We start from the raw sequence: 12,158 nt of genomic DNA, 5'->3' as shown, positions 1-12,158 counted from the left end.
ATGGAATGACTCCAATAGCATATCCTTAAGCTCCTTCCACTTTTCTTCTGCTCTTCTTCCTGATGTGGATTTCATAAGCAAATCTTCCACCACTTGATCTCTAAATTAATGACAATCATAAAAAATGTATTCTTGTGCCTTGCAGTTTAAAACTACAATTTATTAAGAACCTTTAGTTTAGATATAATTGCCGAACATTAAAAACTGATCACTTATGATTTTTTTGCTGATTTCATTTCTTTCAGTTTATATGTATAACAGTGATGGACAGTGTACGTTTAAAGAATACAACCCAACCAAAGTACTCCACCTTGATCCCAACATTGACCAACACATATCAGCCAATGGCCAAAGGTCTACAATCTCTCATATATGCACTGTGACGTTTGCTATCAAGCCAAACGAGAAGCTAAAGCTGATAATGGACTTCCTAGAAATACGAACATGTAACATGACTGCCAGCTTATACTTACTGCTCGAACGGAATAAAATAGAGAAAAAAGTGAGTAGATTTTTTATTATTTATCTAAGGAGTTTGTTTATGTGTGTCTAGTTAAAAATCAGAAACTAAACAAGACACATTTTTTGTAATATTTATCTTTTTTATGGCAAAAAGAATCAATATTAGTGAGGATGAGATGGTTGTCATTTAAAGTGTCTTTTTTGCTTTAAATCAACCTTGTTGCAGAAGGGGAAGATCTTTTTTGATTGTCCTATTTTTGAGTGATGAATATTCCCTACATAAAAAATTACTTTTTATCTAACTTTGCTCTTTTGGAAAGACTATAAAATAGACATGAAATGTAATTGGGATGGGGAGGGATTTTTTGTTTTTTTTATTGATTTTTACTTATAAAGGCATGATCATTTAAGAAGAATTGATTCTTCAAGGAAACTGCTCAATAAGTATTTTTTTAAATTAGACTTGAAGACAACCATGTTGTAGTCAGTTGGAAAGTTGACTTATGGTACCTTATTCTGTGATGTTGCTATTACTTCAGAAATGCACCAAACGTATTTAAAAACTCTGAAAAGAAAATAAAACTTTGACACAAGCTTATTTTAGGTGAAAGAAAGTTATTTAATTCGGTTTCACACGCAAATCTATTGCACTTATTTATGATACAACACAATATGTTCTTATTGGATAGCAGTCTTTTGTTTTTAGCCACAATCACTGTTGTGTTGCAGTAATTCTCTCCAAGACCCACTGGTCGGCCAGCTCGCTTTGGAAAGGGTAGGAGAAGACTCACGTGCTTGTTAACTGTTACATTCCAAATCACCACACATCTTTTTAATAATGAATGTTTAATACTGATGTATAGATAGCTCATATTATTATCCATGTAAAACTTGTTGCAAGTGGTGAATTTCTAATCTGTACCTGAACAATATGTATGCACTGGTAAATGTCCATAGTATTCATTCGACATTTTTGCTTGGTGGATTTAAAAGATTTTTTTTTTTTTTAAGATTGTTGGGGTACCCATTTAACTCTATTGCCTGATGAAACTGCTTAGTGCAGGTGGTTTTGTCTGCTTTTACACTGTCAGTAGCTACTTAAAACAACTTCACTTCTGATAAAATCATGACAGCAGTTCACAAGACCATCAAAAGGAAGGGCTTCAGTATATGGCTTACTCATTCTGGACTATTGCTAAAACACCAATTAGTTGCAAACGAACACCAAGCCAGACTAATAGTGCATCATTAACAGATTGAATTTTAACATTGGCGTTAAGATAACAATTTAGTAAAATCAATCAACACAAAAAATATTTTATAAATAAGTAAAACTATTACAAATTTAATCTATTATATAAATCTCACTTGTTTGTGTGTGCGTGATGTATGCATGTATGTATGTATGTATGTATGTATGTATGTATGTATGTATGTATGTAGGTCTCACTAAAACTTTCAACAATACTGACTGGTAAATGTGTATCTTTCCACCCTCAAAAAAATCCTTTAAGGTTGTCACTGTTAGGGGTTTTCGAGCGTGCTGAAAGCAAGAGTAGCATGTGAGGTTCCAGGAGAGGAGTGGTTTCCGAGATATGAGGAAATTAGTTTCAAAGGTGAGGATCACTTTTCTATATTAATTTAACGTAAAATGAACACCTACTTTTTTATGGCCATCCTTTTGGGGGACAGGGTCTTTCCTTCTTTTTTTTTTTTTTTTTTTTTAAGGGGGTGGTGTTTGTGGCATAGTAGACCAACACAAAACCTACTTTAAAAAAACTTGTTTTCTATAGGTTTTCGGGTGTGCTGAGAACAAATATCACACATGGATTTTCTGTGGGTGAATATTTTTCCGAGTATTAAACAAAACTATGTGCGCTTGCCTGTACAATAATGGCCACCTCTTATAACAAAGAATTACATTGCTTAATACCAGGAAAAGTACTTATTTGTGAAAAGTTTGAATGCAATGTTCGTTATCAGCGTGCCCGAGGGCCTGTGGAAGACAGCTTTTTTTTTGTTTTTTTAGGTTTTGTGTTGGTCTGCTAGGCTACAGTTAATTACCAAATAAACACCCCTTAAAAAACAACAAAAATAAAACCGCCCCCCCCCCATCGTTATAAAGTTAGTGTTATTTTACATTGAATGAGTGTGGAAGGGTGATCCCTCACTTCTTGAGGCTAATTTCTTCATATCTTGGGAGCTACTTGTTTCCTGTTCTTTTTGTTTTCGGCGCCTTCAAAAGACTATATTGGTGGCGCTTTTATGGGATTGTTTTGAGGGTGGAAAGATACTACACCTTCAATGTTTCAATCAGTCATTTGTTGTTTCCAAATGTTTCTCATATGTTATATCTCCCCTCTTTGGTTTTCATACATGAAGTAAATTTCAGTATATAAAGATTATTTTAGATTGGATATATTCTTAATGGTACCCTATCTCCAGAAGAGGGAGATGTAGGATATGAGAAATGTTTGGAATCGAGTCTCCCTTTGCTGTTATTTCAGATCATTTGAAACCAGAGCAAGTTTTAGTCCCCCGCCCCTACATCAAGGCCAGAGGTTTTGGGGTGATATATATTGAGAAATGACAGTTCTCTATCATGATTGTAGATTCTTGATTTCACTCATATTTTATTCATTACAGCTTTAAACTTAAATCTTTAATGAAAACTGATTTCAAATTCTATATTTGTCCTAACAAATTGAAGAATAACCTTTGAATGACACAAATGTTAAAAAATAGGACTAAAAATTCTCAACTGTACATGCTATTAAAATAGTTACATAACTTGCGGCTCCTGTAGAAATTCCACAGGGGACTCATTCATATGTAATATATTGATGTTGACATTCTGTATTTGTTCCGCGTGAATGGAGATGCTCTGATATTATTGTAACTGTTTTGTTAAAACTGCAAAAGTATTTATCTAAGCTAGCAGGGACGCCCGGCATAGTCCGGCCATGAAGTACATTTAAATATATTTGAATTCTTGCAAATTTTATATATATGATTATAGAGTTAATGTTCTATCGATATTTATATATTGTTGTTGCGTTTTTAAAACTATCCATGACTTGGGTTCATCAGCTTGAATCAAAACCAAATCCCAAACTTATATATATAAAGTTCCTTCAGCTATAACCAAAAACCAAAATTATGAAGAATTCTTGATAAAATTATTTATCAAAAAAAATAGATGACTCGAGTGCCATCAGCTATAATCGAAACCAAAATTATGAAGAATTCTTGATAAAATTATTTATAAACAAAATAGATGACTCGAGTGCCATCAGCTATAATCGAAACCAAAATTATGATAAAATTATTTATAAAAAAAAAATAGATGACTCGAGTGCAATCAGCTATAATCGAAACCAAAATAATGAAGAATTCTTGATAAAATTATTTATAAAAAAAAAATACATGACTCGAGTGCAATCAGCTATAATCGAAACCAAAATAATGAAGAATTCTTGATAAAATTATTTATAAAACAAAAATAGATGACTCGAGTGCAATCAGCTATAATCGAAACCAAAATAATGAAGAATTCTTGATAAAATTATTTATAAAAAAAAAATACATGACTCGAGTGCAATCAGCTATAATCGAAACCAAAATTATGAAGAATTCTTGATAAAATTATTTATAAACAAAATAGATGACTCGAGTGCCATCAGCTATAATCGAAACCAAAATTATGATAAAATTATTTATAAAAAAAAAATACATGACTCGAGTGCAATCAGCTATAATCGAAACCAAAATAATGAAGAATTCTTGATAAAATTATTTATAAAAAAAAAATACATGACTCGAGTGCAATCAACTATAATCGAAACCAAAATAATGAAGAATTCTTGATAAAATTATTTATAAAACAAAAATAGATGACTCGAGTGCAATCAGCTATAATCGAAACCAAAATAATGAAGAATTCTTGATAAAATTATTTATAAAAAAAAAATACATGACTCGAGTGCAATCAGCTATAATCGAAACCAAAATAATGAAGAATTCTTGATAAAATTATTTATAAAAAAAGAATACATGACTCGAGTGCAATCAGCTATAATCGAAACCAAAATAATGAAGAATTCTTGATAAAATTATTTATAACAAAAAATACATGACTCGAGTGCAATCAGCTATAATCGAAACCGAAATAATGAAGAATTCTTGATAAAATTATTTATAAAAAAAAATACATGACTCGAGTGCAATCAGCTATAATCGAAACCAAAATAATGAAGAATTCTTGATAAAATTATTTATTAAAAAAATACATGACTCGAGTGCAATCAGCTATAATCGAAACCAAAATAATGAAGAATTCTTGATAAAATTATTTATAAAAAAAATAGATGACTCGAGTGCAATCAGCTATAATCGAAACCAAAATAATAAAGAATTCTTGATAAAATTATTTATAAAAAAAATACATGACTCGAGTGCAATCAGCTATAATCGAAACCAAAATAATGAAGAATTCTTGATAAAATTATTTATAAAAAAAATAGATGACTCGAGTGCAATCAGCTATAATCGAAACCAAAATAATAAAGAATTCTTGATAAAATTATTTATAAAAAAAATACATGACTCGAGTGCAATCAGCTATAATCGAAACCAAAATAATGAAGAATTCTTGATAAAATTATTTATAACAAAAATAGATGACTCGAGTGCAATCAGCTATAATCGAAACCAAAATAATAAAGAATTCTTGATAAAATTATTAATAAAACAAAAATACATGACTCGAGTGCAATCAGCTATAATCGAAACCGAAATAATGAAGAATTCTTGATAAAATTATTTATAAAAAAAAATAGATGACTCGAGTGCAATCAGCTATAATCGAAACCAAAATAATAAAGAATTCTTGATAAAATTATTTATAAAAAAAATACATGACTCGAGTGCAATCAGCTATAATCGAAACCAAAATAATGAAGAATTCTTGATAAAATTATTTATAACAAAAATAGATGACTCGAGTGCAATCAGCTATAATCGAAACCAAAATAATGAAGAATTCTTGATAAAATTATTAATAAAACAAAAATACATGACTCGAGTGCAATCAGCTATAATCGAAACCGAAATAATGAAGAATTCTTGATAAAATTATTTATAAAAAAAAAATACATGACTCGAGTGCAATCAGCTATAATCGAAACCAAAATTATGAAGAATTCTTGATAAAATTATTTATAAAAAAAAAATACATGACTCGAGTGCAATCAGCTATAATCGAAACCGAAATAATGAAGAATTCTTGATAAAATTATTTATAAAAAAAAATACATGACTCGAGTGCAATCAGCTATAATCGAAACCAAAATTATGAAGAATTCTTGATAAAATTATTTATAAAAAAAATAGATGACTCGATTGCAATCAGCTATAATCGAAACATAAATTATGAAGAATTCTTGATAAAATTATTTATAAAAAGAAAATACATGACTCGATTGCAATCAGCTATAATCGAAACCAAAATTATGAAGAATTCTTGATAAAATTATTTATAAAAAAAATACATGACTCGAGTGCAATCAGCTATAATCGAAACCAAAATAATGAAGAATTCTTGATAAAATTATTTATAAAAAAAATAGATGACTCGATTGCAATCAGCTATAATCGAAACATAAATTATGAAGAATTCTTGATAAAATTATTTATAAAAAAAAAATACATGACTCGATTGCAATCAGCTATAATCGAAACCAAAATAATGAAGAATTCTTGATAAAATTATTTATAACAAAAAATACATGACTCGAGTGCAATCAGCTATAATCGAAACATAAATTATTAAGAAATCTTGATAAAATTATTTATAAAAAAAACATACATGACTCGAGTGCAATCAGCTATAATCGAAACCGAAATAATGAAGAATTCTTGATAAAATTATTTATAAAAAAAAAATACATGACTCGAGTGCAATCAGCTATAATCGAAACCGAAATAATGAAGAATTCTTGATAAAATTATTTATAAAAAAAAAATAGATGACTCGAGTGCAATCAGCTATAATCGAAACCGAAATAATGAAGAATTCTTGATTAAATTATTTATAAAAAAAAAATACATGACTCGAGTGCAATCAGCTATAATCGAAACCGAAATAATGAAGAATTCTTGATAAAATTATTTATAAAAAAAAATACATGACTCGAGTGCAATCAGCTATAATCGAAACCAAAATAATGAAGAATTCTTGATAAAATTATTTATAAAAAAAAATACATGACTCGAGGTTAATCAGCTATAATCAAAACCAAAATAATGAAGAATTCTAGATAAAATTATTTATAAAAAAAATAGATGACTCGAGTGCAATCAGCTATAATCGAAACCAAAATTATGAATTCTTGATAAAATTATTTATAAAAAAAAAATAGATGACTCGAGTGCAATCAGCTATAATCGAAACCAAAATTATGAAGAATTCCTGATAAAATTATTTATAAAAAAAAAATACATGACTCGAGTGCAATCAGCTATAATCGAAACCAAAATAATGAAGAATTCTTGATTAAATTATTTATAAAAAAAAATACATGACTCGAGTGCAATCAGCTATAATCGAAACCAAAATTATGAAGAATTCTTGATAAACTTATTTATAAAAAAAAAATACATGACTCGAGTGCAATCAGCTATAATCGAAACCAAAATAATGAAGAATTCTTGATACAATTATTTATAAAACAAAAATTGATGACTCGAGTGCAATCAGCTATAATCGAAACCAAAATTATAAGGAATTCTTGATAAAATTATTTATAAAAAAAAAATACATGACTCGAGTGCAATCAGCTATAATCGAAACCAAAATAATGAAGAATTCTTGATAAAATTATTTATAAAAAAAAAATACATGACTCGAGTGCAATCAGCTATAATTGAAACCAAAATAATGAAGAATTCTTGATAAAATTATTTATAAAAAAAAAATACATGACTCGAGTGCAATCAGCTATAATCGAAACCAAAATAATGAAGAATTCTTGATAAAATTATTTATAAAAAAAAATACATGACTCGAGTGCAATCAGCTATAATCGAAACCAAAATTATGAAGAATTCTTGATAAACTTATTTATAAAAAAAAAATACATGACTCGAGTGCAATCAGCTATAATCGAAACCGAAATAATGAAGAATTCTTGATAAAATTATTTATAAAAAAAATAGATGACTCGAGTGCAATCAGCTATAATCGAAACCAAAATTATGAAGAATTCTTGATAAAATTATTTATAAAAAAAAATACATGACTCGAGTGCAATCAGCTATAATCGAAACCAAAATTATGAAGAATTCTTGATAAAATTATTTATAAAAAAATAGATGACTCGAGTGCAATCAGCTATAATCAAAACTAAAATTATGAAGAATTCTTGATAAAATTATTTATAAAAAAAAATACATGACTCGAGTGCAATCAGCTATAATCGAAACCAAAATAATGAAGAATTCTTGATAAAATTATTTATAAAAAAAAATACATGACTCGAGTGCAATCAGCTATAATCGAAACCAAAATTATGAAGAATTCTTGATAAAATTATTTATAAAAAAAAATACATGACTCGAGTGCAATCAGCTATAATCGAAACCAAAATAATGAATTCTTGATAAAATTATTTATAAAAAAAAAATAGATGACTCGAGTGCAATCAGCTATAATCGAAACCAAAATTATGAAGAATTCCTGATAAAATTATTTATAAAAAAAAAATACATGACTCGAGTGCAATCAGCTATAATCGAAACCAAAATAATGAAGAATTCTTGATAAAATTATTTATAAAAAAAAACACATGACTCGAGTGCAATCAGCTATAATCGAAACCAAAATTATGAAGAATTCTTGATAAACTTATTTATAAAAAAAAAATACATGACTCGAGTGCAATCAGCTATAATCGAAACCAAAATAATGAAGAATTCTTGATACAATTATTTATAAAACAAAAATAGATGACTCGAGTGCAATCAGCTATAATCGAAACCAAAATTATAAGGAATTCTTGATAAAATTATTTATAAAAAAAAAATACATGACTCGAGTGCAATCAGCTATAATCGAAACCAAAATAATGAAGAATTCTTGATAAAATTATTTATAAAAAAAAAATACATGACTCGAGTGCAATCAGCTATAATTGAAACCAAAATAATGAAGAATTCTTGATAAAATTATTTATAAAAAAAAAATACATGACTCGAGTGCAATCAGCTATAATCGAAACCAAAATTATGAAGAATTCTTGATAAAATTATTTATAAAAAAAAAATACATGACTCGAGTGCAATCAGCTATAATCGAAACCGAAATAATGAAGAATTCTTGATAAAATTATTTATAAAAAAAATAGATGACTCGAGTGCAATCAGCTATAATCGAAACCAAAATTATAAGGAATTCTTGATAAAATTATTTATAAAAAAAATAGATGACTCGAGTGCAATCAGCTATAATCGAAACCGAAATTATGAAGAATTCTTGACAAAATTATTTATAAAAAAAATAGATGACTCGAGTGCAATCAGCTATAATCGAAACAAAAATTATGAAGAATTCTTGATAATATTATTTATAAAAAAAAAATAGATTACTCGAGTGCCATCAGCTATAATCGAAACCAAAATTATGAAGAAATCTTGATTAAATTATTTATAACAAAAAAATACATGACTCGAGTGCAATCAGCTATAATCGAAACCAAAATAATGAAGAATTCTTGATAAAATTATTTATAAAAAAAATAGATGACTCGAGTGCAATCAGCTATAATCGGAACCAAAATTATGAAGAATTCTTGATAAAATTATTTATAAAAAAAAAATAGATGACTCGAGTGCAATCAGCTATAATCGAAACCAAAATAATGAAGAATTCTTGATAAAATTATTTATAAAAAAAAAATACATGACTCGAGTGCAATCAGCTATAATCGAAACCAAAATTATGAAGAATTCCTGATAAAATTATTTATAAAAAAAAATACATGACTCGAGTGCAATCAGCTATAATCGAAACAAAAATTATGAAGAATTCTTGATAAAATTATTCATAAAAAAAAATACATGACTCGAGTGCAATCAGCTATAATCGAAACCAAAATAATGAAGAATTCTTGATACAATTGTTTATAAAAAAAAAATACATGACTCGAGTGCAATCAGCTATAATCGAAACCAAAATAATGAAGAATTCTTGATAAAATTATTTATAAAACAAAAATAGATGACTCGAGTGCAATCAGCTATAATCGAAACCAAAATTATAAGGAATTCTTGATAAAATTATTTATAAAAAAAAAATACATGACTCGAGTGCAATCAGCTATAATCGAAACCAAAATAATGAAGAATTCTTGATAAAATTATTTATAAAAAAAAAATACATGACTCGAGTGCAATCAGCTATAATTGAAACCAAAATAATGAAGAATTCTTGATAAAATTATTTATAAAAAAAAAATACATGACTCGAGTGCCATCAGCTATAATCGAAACCAAAATAATGAAGAATTCTTGATAAAATTATTTATAAAAAAAAATACATGACTCGAGTGCAATCAGCTATAATCGAAATCAAAATTATGAAGAATTCTTGATAAAATTATTTATAAAAAAAAAATACATGACTCGAGTGCAATCAGCTATAATCGAAACCGAAATAATGAAGAATTCTTGATAAAATTATTTATAAAAAAAATAGATGACTCGAGTGCAATCAGCTATAATCGAAACCAAAATTATAAGGAATTCTTGATAAAATTATTTATAAAAAAAATAGATGACTCGAGTGCAATCAGCTATAATCGAAACCGAAATTATGAAGAATTCTTGACAAAATTATTTATAAAAAAAATAGATGACTCGAGTGCAATCAGCTATAATCGAAACAAAAATTATGAAGAATTCTTGATAATATTATTTATAAAAAAAAAATAGATTACTCGAGTGCCATCAGCTATAATCGAAACCAAAATTATGAAGAAATCTTGATTAAATTATTTATAACAAAAAAATACATGACTCGAGTGCAATCAGCTATAATCGAAACCAAAATAATGAAGAATTCTTGATAAAATTATTTATAAAAAAAATAGATGACTCGAGTGCAATCAGCTATAATCGGAACCAAAATTATGAAGAATTCTTGATAAAATTATTTATAAAAAAAAAATAGATGACTCGAGTGCAATCAGCTATAATCGAAACCAAAATAATGAAGAATTCTTGATAAAATTATTTATAAAAAAAAAATACATGACTCGAGTGCAATCAGCTATAATCGAAACCAAAATTATGAAGAATTCCTGATAAAATTATTTATAAAAAAAAATACATGACTCGAGTGCAATCAGCTATAATCGAAACAAAAATTATGAAGAATTCTTGATAAAATTATTCATAAAAAAAAATACATGACTCGAGTGCAATCAGCTATAATCGAAACCAAAATAATGAAGAATTCTTGATACAATTGTTTATAAAAAAAAAATACATGACTCGAGTGCAATCAGCTATAATCGAAACCAAAATAATGAAGAATTCTTGATAAAATTATTTATAAAACAAAAATAGATGACTCGAGTGCAATCAGCTATAATCGAAACCAAAATTATAAGGAATTCTTGATAAAATTATTTATAAAAAAAAAATACATGACTCGAGTGCAATCAGCTATAATCGAAACCAAAATAATGAAGAATTCTTGATAAAATTATTTATAAAAAAAAAATACATGACTCGAGTGCAATCAGCTATAATTGAAACCAAAATAATGAAGAATTCTTGATAAAATTATTTATAAAAAAAAAATACATGACTCGAGTGCCATCAGCTATAATCGAAACCAAAATAATGAAGAATTCTTGATAAAATTATTTATAAAAAAAAATACATGACTCGAGTGCAATCAGCTATAATCGAAACCAAAATTATGAAGAATTCTTGATAAAATTATTTATAAAAAAAAAATACATGACTCGAGTGCAATCAGCTATAATCGAAACCGAAATAATGAAGAATTCTTGATAAAATTATTTATAAAAAAAATAGATGACTCGAGTGCAATCAGCTATAATCGAAACCAAAATTATAAGGAATTCTTGATAAAATTATTTATAAAAAAAATAGATGACTCGAGTGCAATCAGCTATAATCGAAACCGAAATTATGAAGAATTCTTGACAAAATTATTTATAAAAAAAAATACATGACTCGAGTGCAATCAGCTATAATCGAAACCAAAATTATGAAGAATTCTTGATAAAATTATTTATAAAAAAAAATAGATGACTCGAGTGCAATCAGCTATAATCGAAACCAAAATTATGAAGAAATCTTGATAAAATTATTTATAAAAAAAAAATACATGACTCGAGTGCAATCAGCTATAATCGAAACCAAAATAATGAAGAAATCTTGATAAAATTATTTATAAAAAAAAATACATGACTCGAGTGCAATCAGCTATAATCGAAACCAAAATAATGAAGAATTCTTGATAAAATTATTTATAAAAAAAAATACATGACTCGAGTGCAATCAGCTATAATCGAAACCAAAATAATGAAGAATTCTTGATAAAATTATTTATAAAAAAAAAATAGATGACTCGAGTGCAATCAGCTATAATCGAAACCAAAATTATG

General features: G+C 27.1%; 1 protein-coding gene across 1 annotated transcript in view; it reads left to right on the top strand.

Annotated features, from left to right (window-relative positions):
- The window catches only part of LOC145242411 (uncharacterized), a 178,082-nt gene that overhangs the window by 80,645 nt on the left and 85,279 nt on the right, over positions 1 to 12,158 (top strand). Inside the window, exon 4 of the mRNA XM_080105447.1 lies at positions 246 to 502. The gene's annotated coding sequence lies outside the window, so the exon portion shown is untranslated. The remainder of the gene's footprint in view (positions 1 to 245; positions 503 to 12,158) is intronic.

This window comes from Euprymna scolopes, chromosome 21 (genome assembly GCF_053919585.1).
Source record: "Euprymna scolopes isolate OS-2025 chromosome 21, ASM5391958v1, whole genome shotgun sequence".
NCBI classification, from domain to species: domain Eukaryota; kingdom Metazoa; phylum Mollusca; class Cephalopoda; order Sepiida; family Sepiolidae; genus Euprymna; species Euprymna scolopes.
The sequence above is the reverse complement of the archived record's forward strand: the minus strand, read 5'-3'. Positions and strand labels throughout refer to the sequence as shown.